Here is an 11,721-nt window from a genome sequence, read left to right on the forward strand (position 1 = left end):
GTGTCCCTTGGGGCCCAACCCATGTATTGTACTCTAGAGATTATATACCCACAAAAACTTTCTTAAAGTTTCAATGTAGGACAACCCATTTCAAGCAACCCACATTTACTTCTCTAAATTTCTCATTCCACGAACTCGAAAACAACATCAACTTCCCATGCACTCATCAATGGTTTTGACGAACCGTCTTCACTGTGTGACTTACCATGCGGCAAAGAACATGTCACCTTTTCGGACCCACTCCAAAAGACATTTGGGGCCCACTCAATTTGGGCTCAAAGTTAGCCCAAAATAAGCCTTATAAAACCAAAATTTCCAACATTACCTACACCTTCTTTGAGGTTTAACTAAATTACAAATTCCCCTGAGGTTTCAAAAATTACATCCCATCCCCCGAGGTTTATATTCGCATAATAATTTAATTCCTATTGTTAACTAAACGTTAAGAATGGTTAGCTGATATCACCAAAATATGAATTGATGGATGATATTGCCCCTGTTGAAATCTCTTTGATAAATCAACAAAATTTACAAAAGAATTACGGTAGATGGAAAAAAACACTACAACAAAAAACACTATTGGCGACTAAAATGGGAATTTTCGTCGCTGAAAGTCATGGAATTGGCGACTAAAATGGAATTAGTCGCCAAAATTGGTCACTTTTGCCGACTAAAAGACTTTAGTCGCCGAATGTAATGGTTTTAGCGACTAAAAGGCAGTTTAGTCGCCAAATATAGAGGTTTTAGCGACAAACATATTTTTAGTAGCCAAAGGTTAGGGTTTTTGGCGACTAAAACCATTTGGTAGCCAAACGTTAAGGTTTTGGCGACTAAAAACCACTTTGGTCGCTGATTGTACCTGTTTTGGCGACTAAAAACAGTTTCGTCGCTGAAGGTCAAGCTTTTTGGCTACTAAAAAAAAATTAGTAGCTAAAAACAGGTTTATGGCGACTAAAATTCACTTTAGTAGCCAAAGGGGGAGGTTTTTGGCGACCAAAAACAAGTTTAGTCGCCAAAAGGGTAGGTTTTTAGGCGGAATGGTTTTCTTTAGCGACGGAAAATTAATTAGTAGCCCAAAAATAATACAATTGGCGACTAAATAATTTTTTTAGTCGCCAAAAGTGATCTGAAATTTTTTTAATAAATAATTTATTTTTTACATAAATTATATTTGAATATATATAATTACATTTATATATATAGTTGTGTATTAATACTGATGAAAGTAATATATAAATAATATAAGTTGCAATTATAGTCATGAGATGGCTCAGTGGCATAGTGGGGTGGAGTGTATGGTTAAGGTTTGAAACTTGGAGGTCCTAGGTTCAAACCGTGGGAGCTCTGAGGCACAAAGGAAAATTTTTTTTTTTTTCAAAAATGCTTTTGGCGACTAAACAAAAAATAGTCGCCAAATGTATAAATAATAAAAATAATAATTCACTATTAGCGACTAATAGTTTAGTCGCCAAAGGTATAATTTCTAAAAATGGAATTGACTATTGGCGACTAAAACCTTAGTCGCTGAAAACCTGTGTATTGCCGACTAAAAGTTTTTTTTGTCGCCAAAGGTATTGCCGACCGTCTATTTGCGACAAACCCGGCGACTAAAAGATTTTGTCGGGGAAAGTGGAAATTTGACATTTGGCGACTAAAAAGGGACTTTTGGCGACTAAAAAGGGACTTTTGGCGACTAAAAATTTAGTCGCCAAAGGTGTATTTTCCTGTAGTGAAAATTAAATTTTTTGAACCATGTTCGATTTGTTGTTTAGAAAAAAATTTCAGAATTTTAAAAAAATAAAAACTAATTTAATAAAAATAAATATGAAAAAATATATTTAATTTGTAAAAATTATTTCTAACCACTCAAAAGATAAAATTATATAAAAATAATAATATTTTTTTTTATTTTTTATTTCTTAACTAAATTAATTTTTTATTTTTTAAAAATAAATTTCTTAAAATCAAACCAAACATATTCTAAGAATTTTTTAACAAGCCATTTATTATTTTTTTAACTTATTTAATTATTTGTTAATTTTATGATATTTTCACCATCAGACACTACAACATATAAGAGTTTTATAAACCAAATTTGTGACCTCTAAAAGTGAAAATTTTGTTGCAGAAGACATTTAGGGACTAATTTTTATCGTCGTGAAGATAGTAGCTAAAAGGTCGCCCTGCAAAAGTAAAAAATAAGGCTTTTAGCGATAAAATTTCAAAAGTGACAATAATAAATAGGTTTTTAGGGACAAAATAATTTGGTCTCAAAATGGTTTATTTTTTAAGACAAAAAAAATTGATACCAAAAAGATAATAATTAATCACTATTGTTCAATTTTCGTTATTAAAAATATAATAACGATACTTTTCACAACAAAAATATTTGGTCCCCTAAAAATAATTTTATCCATAAATTTTGGTCTCTAAAACCTTAATTTTTATAGTGTGATAAGTATTTTTCCATTTTAATTTTGCATTTCATAAATTATTTAAAAATGATAATTTAGTTAAACCTTAGGAGAAATTTGTAATTTAGTTAAATCTCATGGGAAAATCTATAATTTAGCTAAACCTCAAGGGTTTATAGGTAATTTGTCCTTATTTGTCAAAAGGGTATTTTAGTCAATTTCTAATATCCATTAACGGCATTAATTGCGATGAAATGGAATGTAATTTTTAAAACCTCATTGAAAAATCTATAATTTTGTTAAACCTCAAGAGAGGTGTAAATAATTTGCCCAATTATAAGAACTAAAATAATACAATAATCAAAATATAATTCTATCAACATAATTTATCCCAAATAAAGAACAACAATAAACTCTAAACGAAACCAAATACTACATCCTGTGTGAAAGTGGCAAGGGTAGTGCTGTCACTCTCAGCTCTGACTTACTTTTATAATAAACAAAACAATAGTCGGTAGTAGGGAGTGAACCCAGATACCACCATTCTTGACTTGATTACTCATTTTTTCTTTTCTTTGTTTAAACATTTTGGACCGACCACACCGTCCATTTTGGACCGACCACCTAGATCCACCTTGGTCTCCAAGTTTTACTATCATTATCTATGTTTTACTGTCCCCCCAATTCGCTTTTTGTCGTTGTCTGCTTTTTACCATACAGTTGGGCCTAGTTTGAGAAGATTGAAAAAAGACAAAAAGTCAAAAAGTTACTATCCTATTTAAGTCACATCATCTTATTTAAGTCGCATCACCTCTCTAATACATCACTTCAAACCCAACCCAAACCTAACCCATATTTCATAAAAAGTCAAAAAATACACTTATTTAGTCTTTCCAAACTAGGCCTTACAATAAGGGATGATTTTTTCAACAAAAAATTTGATTTTACGTTTCAAATTTTATTTCAATGATCAATTACACTTAAATTTTGAATAATTTTGATTTTATCTCTAAAACTTTTAAAATAGTATCAATTTACCCCTTATTGTCACATTTAAGCAGAAAAAATTAAAAGAAACAAACTATATTTTGACACCAAATTTCAAATTATATATTTAAACCCACCATCTCCTATCCAAACTCACCATTTCCCCTTTCTGCACTTCTACAACTCCGCCAGCCACCATAATCGACAGCTAGCCCTTCTCCTCTCTCCGCCGCCTGTGCCTTATGTGGGTGCTTGCCACTGCAATGTGCAAACCCTCCCTCCCGAAATCTCACTCTCTCTCTCTATTCCTCTATTTTCCCAAAACCCTTTCTCTTTCTCCACCATATATATACAAAACCCTCAATTTAAACATGAGTTTGTAACAGTTCATCACCATTAAAGGCTTAACCTCCAACCTCATCCCCATTCCAACATATTTATTTATGAGAAACACCAAATCAAAATGAAAACCCACCCACTATAAAACAAAAACCATCAAAACACATCACAAATTTTCAACCAAAAAACATCACATCCTTCATAAAATTACCACTCCAATTCTGCAACATAGAACAGAAGATGTCTGCTTGTGGGGTTCTCTTCTCTTTCTTTTTCTCTTCGTCTTCAGTCTTAGTGGGTATTTGGGAAGTGGATTTTTATGTAGGTTGTTTTAGTTGTAGGATATTATTAGAGCAATTTTTTTTTTTTTTTTTTTTGTGTTTGGAAAGATAGTTGAATTTTTTTATGGTTGGATGTGATATTTGTGAGAGAAAAAGTGAAATGATTATGGGTTGGATGTGATATGTTGTTTGGATGTGTTTTTTTTAGTTTTGCAAAAAGCTTGTCTTTTTGTGAAAAAAATCAAAAAAAAACCCAAGTCCCAAACTTCTCAAACACCACCTTAATGAAGTAAGATTTGCCCATGTGAATCTCTCTCTCTCTCTCTCTCCCTTTCTTTCTTTCTTTTCTTTTTTTTTTTTTAAATTAATGTGAGTCTCTCTGTCTCTAAAAACTAGGGGTGAGCAGCGATATTCCGATTTGTCCAAACTAACTAAATTGAATCGATCCACTGCATTTTTGGACGAATGCATAATGATGAGCGGACGATTGTGGATTGATTTTTTTTAATCCGCTTAGTTTTGGATGGATGACGGATTTGAGGTTCCTTTGGCCGCAACCAAATCGCCAAACCCCGAGCACCCCTAGTAATTTGTAAGATTTTGTATTTTCAATTTGTTTAGATATTATGTTTGTGTTTTCAATTGAAAAAGAGTTTAGATGTTCTATTGTGTTTTCAATTTGAAAATCCTTTTATCAAATGACAAGAGTTGATATTTGATATTTTTGTGTGAAAAATATAAAGCTTAATTTTGTCATTTTTTTTATAAAAAAAAAAAAGCAAATTAAATAGTTTTTGAATAAAAAAATGTAATGAAATAGTTTTTATAATGCATAGTTTTCCTATATGTATTTGTTAATGGTATTTGACAATTTACTTGATAATCATTTGGTTATGTTGAGTTGGATTATTATCCACAAATATATATATATATATATATATAGACAATTTGTTGTATTATAATCAAAATTTGTAAAAATTTAAATCGTCAAACCGATTCGCATCCATCCGCCAATCCGCATCCGTTAATTCGGCAAACAGATGCGGATTGATTTTTTTCAATCCCCCATCCAGCAGACGGATGGCGGATTAGAGATTCCCTGGCCGCAACTGAACCGCCAACACCCCTACTAAAAACCCTCTTTCGATTTTGTAGATCCTTTAAATGTTCATGTCAATTTGGTTATGATTTATAGAGTAAAACTTTATTTTATTTTGCAGGTTTTTATGTAATTGAATCGGTTTTGATTTGTTCATTATTGAGGTGGAGGCAAATGGGGTGGTGGGAATGGCATCGCGGCGGAGGCGACTGAAATGGTGCCAATGATGGTGACTGGGAGCATGAGAAAGTTGGGTAGCTTCTAGATCTGGGCATTGTGCATTGTGCACTGTGCACTGTGCACTTGCTGCGGTGGGGCCAAAGATTACAGGGCACACGCAGCGGAAGGAGGATGAAGACTACCCACCAGCGGTGCTGGTCAACGGAGTTGTGGAGGTATAGAGAAGAGAGAGGCTAAGTTTGGGTAGGAGAAGGTGAGTTTGAATGTATAGTTTGAAATTTTGGGTCAAAATATAATTTTTAAATTTTTTTTTAATTTAAATGTGACAATAAGGGGCAAATTGATACGATTTCAAAAATTTGGGGGTAAAATTGAAATTATTCGAAGTCTAGGGGTATAATTGATCATCGAGATAAAATTTGAGGGTTAAAATGAAATTTTCTTTTTTTTCAACTTGAGAAATTGTAGAGCTTATTACTGTTATGTTTTGATGATATAAATAGTTATCTTTTAAGATCTTAACCCTATTTGATTCCAAGACATAAAAGGTTGGATTGGAGATAATATGTTTGAAGTTCACATATTCTTTGTTTGTAATTTTTTTAGACAGCATATAATATACTTTTGGATTGTATATTCTTCAAAATTAGTGGATATACAATATCAACACTTCCCATGTTACATCATATCCATTGTGATGGGATAAGAATTAAAAAGACAATTTTACCCTTCTTATTTATTCATATATAGATATTTTCATTGTTTTATATTTTCTCGATTTGGAAAATAATCAAACATTTGTAAACAAACAAAAAAATCATTTATTTATTATTTTTACATAAACAATCAAACTTTTATTTTTTATTATTTATTTCAACTATTTTTACATAATCAATTTTTTTTTTTTTATTATCAGGTTGGCATTAATATATATATATTTTTTTTTTGGAAAAATTATTGGGTTTAATATGAATATTTTATTTGTCAATGTTTGCACTAATTTTGCAGCAACATTATATTCTTTCCAAGTGTTGTGGCAGTGGCAAAACCAGTAATTCATATAGGGGCACAAATTAATGACAATGAATTTTTTTTTCATAATAAACAATAATAAAATATTACTGAACCAAAATATTATAATTTCATTTGGATAAATATGAATTTCAATTAAGGGATTTAAGGTTGAATTTCATGAAAATATTAGAGAGTAACTATTATAAGTAGATTGAAAAATTATAAAAGAAAATAAATCAAGATAGAAATGATATATTTTAGTAGAAAAATTCTATAAAACACATCTAAAAAAAGTGTATATTATATGTCGTAGTTATGATTTTTATAATCTTTGGATATGACAGATTATTATTTATTGTGGTCCTTTTAGTTATAACTGGAAATGATTTAGTTATGACACTTTCTTGTATCAACACCATAAAATATCATAACTTGTATATGATACACCATTTTGGCGAGCCCATTTAAGTAATCTTTGTAATTGGAAATAAAATTCTTAATAGAGGGACACTATTACAATTTTATAAAGGATATATAAGACATAATTTACATATTAGGGTACTAGTAGAATTATCAAAAATCATGGGGCACATGACCCCCTAGTCCTACACTAAATCCGCTCCTGGTAATGGGCATTAATATATGTTATGAGGGCAAACTTGAAAATTACTTGCTTATATCCTACAATCCATTTTGTAAAACAAACATAGATAAGATATAGATATCCAATCATCTTAATTTTTTTATATGACATAGGTTCACTATGCCCAAACGATCTCCCAAATTAAGATAGTTAGAGGATCCAAACCAATTATAAATACATGGCCTGAAGTTTATTAAAAATATAAATTCCCTTATCATATTTGAGAAATTACACCAATCCCTTAAAATTTTAGGATAAATTACGCAAATAGTCCCTGTAGTTTACACGATGTGTCAATTTGGTCCATGTAGTTTCAATTTGCTCGATTTTGACCCTTAATTTAACAGATTGTGTCATTTTAATCCAATTAATAACGGTTGTTAAGTTAATTTAATGGAAGGTCAAACAATGTGTCAATTTGGTCCCTGTACTTTACACGATGTGTCAATTTGGTCCATGTAGTTTCAATTTGCTCGATTTTGACCCTTAATTTAACAGATTGTGTCATTTTAACCCAATTAATAACGGTTGTTAAGTTAATTTAATGGAAGGTCAAACAATGTGTCAATTTGGTCCCTGTACTTTACACGATGTGTCAATTTGGTCCATGTAGTTTCAATTTTCTCGATTTTGACAGGGACTAAATTGACACATTGTGAAAAATACAAGGACCAAATTGGCGCATTATTTGACTTTTCGTTAAATTAACTTAACAACCGTTATTTATTGGAAAAAAACGACACAATCCGTTAAATTAAGGGGCAAAATCGAGCAAATTGAAACTACAGGGACCAAATTGACATATCGTATAAACTACATGGACTATTTATATAATTTTCCCAAGATTTTATATCACGTAACAAATGGCTCCATGTGTTAATAAACCATTAAATCAAACTAGAGAATGTATGACGTATGCAACATATATTAATTATTATGAAGTTAAACTTCTTTTTTTTCGTTCTCTCACTTTTTTTTCCCCTTATTTTCTTTTAATTAGTATTACCATTTTACCTAATCATCACATCACTCTCGATCACCACCATTGTCATTATTGTCTACAAGCATTCGATGTATCATCAATGACTTTTGAAGAATATTGTGGTTGTGTATAGAGAATAATTTGGTGATAGGTGAATAAAAATGAGAGTAATATGATAATTTTATTTTAGTATAATTAGATATTTGGGTAATTTCATCTTTATTTGCTAAGTCAGTTACAAGATTTATTTATTTTTTGACAAATAGGTATTTGTAATTTTTCAAATGTAAAGGAAAAATCCATATTTTTCACAAATTTTAAGGGATGCAATTGTAATTTATCTTTAAAATTTTAGTAGTTAGAAATTTAGATATCAAGTGTAAGGTTTGTATCATGAATATGAATTTGAGTGAGAATTTAAACAGATAAAATAATTTAATATATATAAGCGAAAGGTGCGAGGGGAGGTTGGATACCAGTTATTTAACGGAGGCCACGAAAGAATGGAGAAACTCAAGGAATTCTAACAGTGTTTGTGGACAATATATCGGAAACTATGGATCCGAAGGGTTTGTTTGTCTTGTTCTCTAAATTTGGGGTGGTAAAAGATGCCTTTATCCCAAATAAGAGAAGAAAAACAATACGATCTAGGTTCAGTTTTGTGAGGTATGATTGCTCGGTGGCGGCTAATATGGCGATCCAAAAAGCAAATGGGTTATGGGTTGACAACAGGGACCTGAAAGTGAAAATGGAAAAGTTTGGTTGGGCAGAGCAATCAAGAGGGGACCAGCCAGCGCTTCAAGGGCAGGGAGAGAGGGCCGTAAATAAGGACAGATTCAATTTTAAGATAAGGACGGAGTCACGTGCTTACGTAGATATTGTTAAAGGGAATGAAGGTGGGGTAGGTAAGGATCTCATTGCAAGAACAGATGAGGCTAGTAATGGTTGGTTGTATGAGAGCTTAATCGTTAAGTTGAAACCATATTGTGTATTGATTGAGTTCAAACAGGAATGTGAGAAAAGAGGACTGAAAGATCCTATATTTCGTGAAGGTGGAGGGAAATTGGTGGTTATCACGTTCAACTCAAAAGAGGTGATGCAGTATGAAGTTAGTCGGATGAAGGAGTGGATTTATGCATGGTGTGACTTTGTATCAGAGTGGAAGAAGGATATGGTTATTGAACAGGAGCGAGCAGTGTGGTTAAGTTGTTATGGTATACCGTTTAATTTGAGGAGTTCACTTACATTCAAAACCATTGGCAAATTATGGGGTCAGGTGATCGGGATTGACAATGATACTCTACAAATGACATCGTTACAGTGCGGTAAAGTAAGAATAGCATCTAAGGTGTTGGAGTCCATTAATATGGTGATCATGTTGGCATGCAATGATAAGTTTTATCCAATTAGAATCTGTGAGGAACAAGTAATCATAGTTAATGCTGAGAGTCGAGTGGATCCACCAATAGGTGAAGGGTCATCGTATTGCAATGGAGTGATAACTTCTTGTGATGACAATGGTGAATGTTGCAGCAAATCTGAGAATGGCAAGGAGGATGATGATGAGGTGGAGGTTGAGCTGGCAACTGAGGTGGATACTGAAGCTAAGTTGGCACCAATTGGAAGGGGGAGTATCATGAATGCGGTGGAGAGGCAGGCAAATGGTATTGATGACACAACTATTTCCAAAGTTATTGAAACAGGTAGTGGCCTGGGGATAGAAGATATTGGTGGCGCATGCATGGAAATGGAAAGGCGTTTGTCTGATTTTCAAATTCAAGGTGCTAATGAAGGAAGTCGACAAGTTGCGGGTCATGTTGATAGCATAGGCTATTTGAAAAGTTTGAGTGGGTTTGAGTTGCAGTGGCCTAATATTAATCTGGAAGTTGTCATTGGGCCAGCCCAGGATAATGGGTTCTTCAATGAAGTGGGTGGTGATCTTGTTAATCATGCAAAATCTAATGGGCTAAGCCTGGAGGAGGATGTCATTGTCTCAAAGGAAAATAGAGCAGGTCAATTGATTCTTCCATTAGGGCAATCACAACTGGTAGGATCAGATATGTGGGTTGAATCTTCAAGACGGAAAGAAATTCAGAGCAAAGGGAAAAGGAAAGAAGTGGCTATTCAGAACACAACAAAGTGTAAAACTAAGATCACAAAGAAAAGAGTTAGAAAATGTGAAGCTTCTAGAAGCAAGATTCATAAAGGGGCGATGCTTTAAGCAGTGATGGCTGTTGTTTCTTGTTCTAAATCGCAAGCGAGCAGCTCAAGTAAGGTTCGATATCTCCTGAATGAAGCCCAGTAAACCATGCAAATTTGGAAATTATTGGGGATTGATTTCAAAGAAAAGGAAAATGAGGTTCTTGACAAAATTAATGGATCTTGAAAGGAAGGATTTTGAGAGAGCAGAGGCTATAAAGGGGTCTGCCAACAAGTCCTAACCTGTGTGAGTAGGTGATTTTGGTGTATTGTATTGGTTTGTAATGAAGATGTTATCTTGGAATATTAGGGGGTTGGGTAGGTCTTGTAAGAGAAAGAAGATAAAAGAGCTGGTTAGAGTAAGGGGTGTGGATATGGTAATGCTACAAGAAACCAAGAAATCTAGGATGTCAGACCAATTTGTGAAATCCATGTGTCCTTGGGATCAATTTAATTTTTCGTCTGTAGATACAGGAGGGAGTACTGGAGGCCTTCTTTGTATTTGGAAACCTAAGGTGTTTGCCATGGTTGATGGTTGCTGCAACAGAAGTTTCCTTCTATTATCAGGTATTTACTGTAAGTCCTTTAATTGTGTGGTAGTTAATGTGTATGGACCGAATGATATTACAAGGAGGAGGATTCTGTGGAAGGTGCTGGGTAACCTTAGGCACTCTTTTCATTATCCATGGTGTTTGGGGGGGGAGGGGATTTCAACGACATCCGTTTCATTGGTGAGAGAAAAGGGTGCTTAAGGAGAGATAGGGGGATGAAAGATTTCGGGGAATTTATTGAAAAAATAGAACTTACTGATATTCCGATGTTGGGAAAAAAGCATACGTGGAGTAATTCTATTGAGGGTGATAGGTGGAGTAAGCTTGATAGATTTCTCATTAATCTTGAGTGGCTACAGCTCTTTGATTTTAAAGTCTGGGGTCTGCCTAGAATCTTATCTGATCACTGTCCAGTCTTACTTATGGAGGACCAAAGAGATTGGGGACCTAAGCCTTTTAAATTTTTTAATTCTTGGCTCTTGCGTCCTGGCTGTTTACCTTTGATTAAAAAGACTTGAATGGAGGCCCAAGTGTTTGGATGGGCAGGTTTTGTTGTTAAAGAAAAACTTCACATTCTCAAATCCAAGCTGAAGGAGTGGAACCAGGAGGTTTTTGGTAATGTTGATTCCAAAATAAAAGTTGTTGAAGCTGTGCTTCATTCTCTAGGTTTGGAGGCTAGAGGTAGAGGTCTAAATGATCAGGAAGTTAGTAAAAGAAGAAATCTCATTGGAGAAGTGTGGAGATTGAGGAAAATGGAAGAATGGATATGGCTTCAGAAATCTAGATTGAATTGGGCATTAAAGGGTGATAAGAACACCAGATTTTTTCATGTTATAGCTAAAAGCCAACAATGTAGGAACATGTTGGGTTGTATTTAGGTCAATGGAAGAGCTGTTATGCAACCTAATGAGATAAAACTGGAGGTGGTAAGGCACTTTAGGTGTTTGTTTAATGAGAGTTTGAAGCATAGGCCCAAGCTTGGTGGTATGCTAAAATCTATCAACACTGACTCTGCAGCTGATTTGGAGGTGG

Source organism: Camellia sinensis, chromosome 2, assembly GCF_055761805.1.
Source record: "Camellia sinensis isolate YWXY chromosome 2, ASM5576180v1, whole genome shotgun sequence".
Taxonomy (NCBI): domain Eukaryota; kingdom Viridiplantae; phylum Streptophyta; class Magnoliopsida; order Ericales; family Theaceae; genus Camellia; species Camellia sinensis.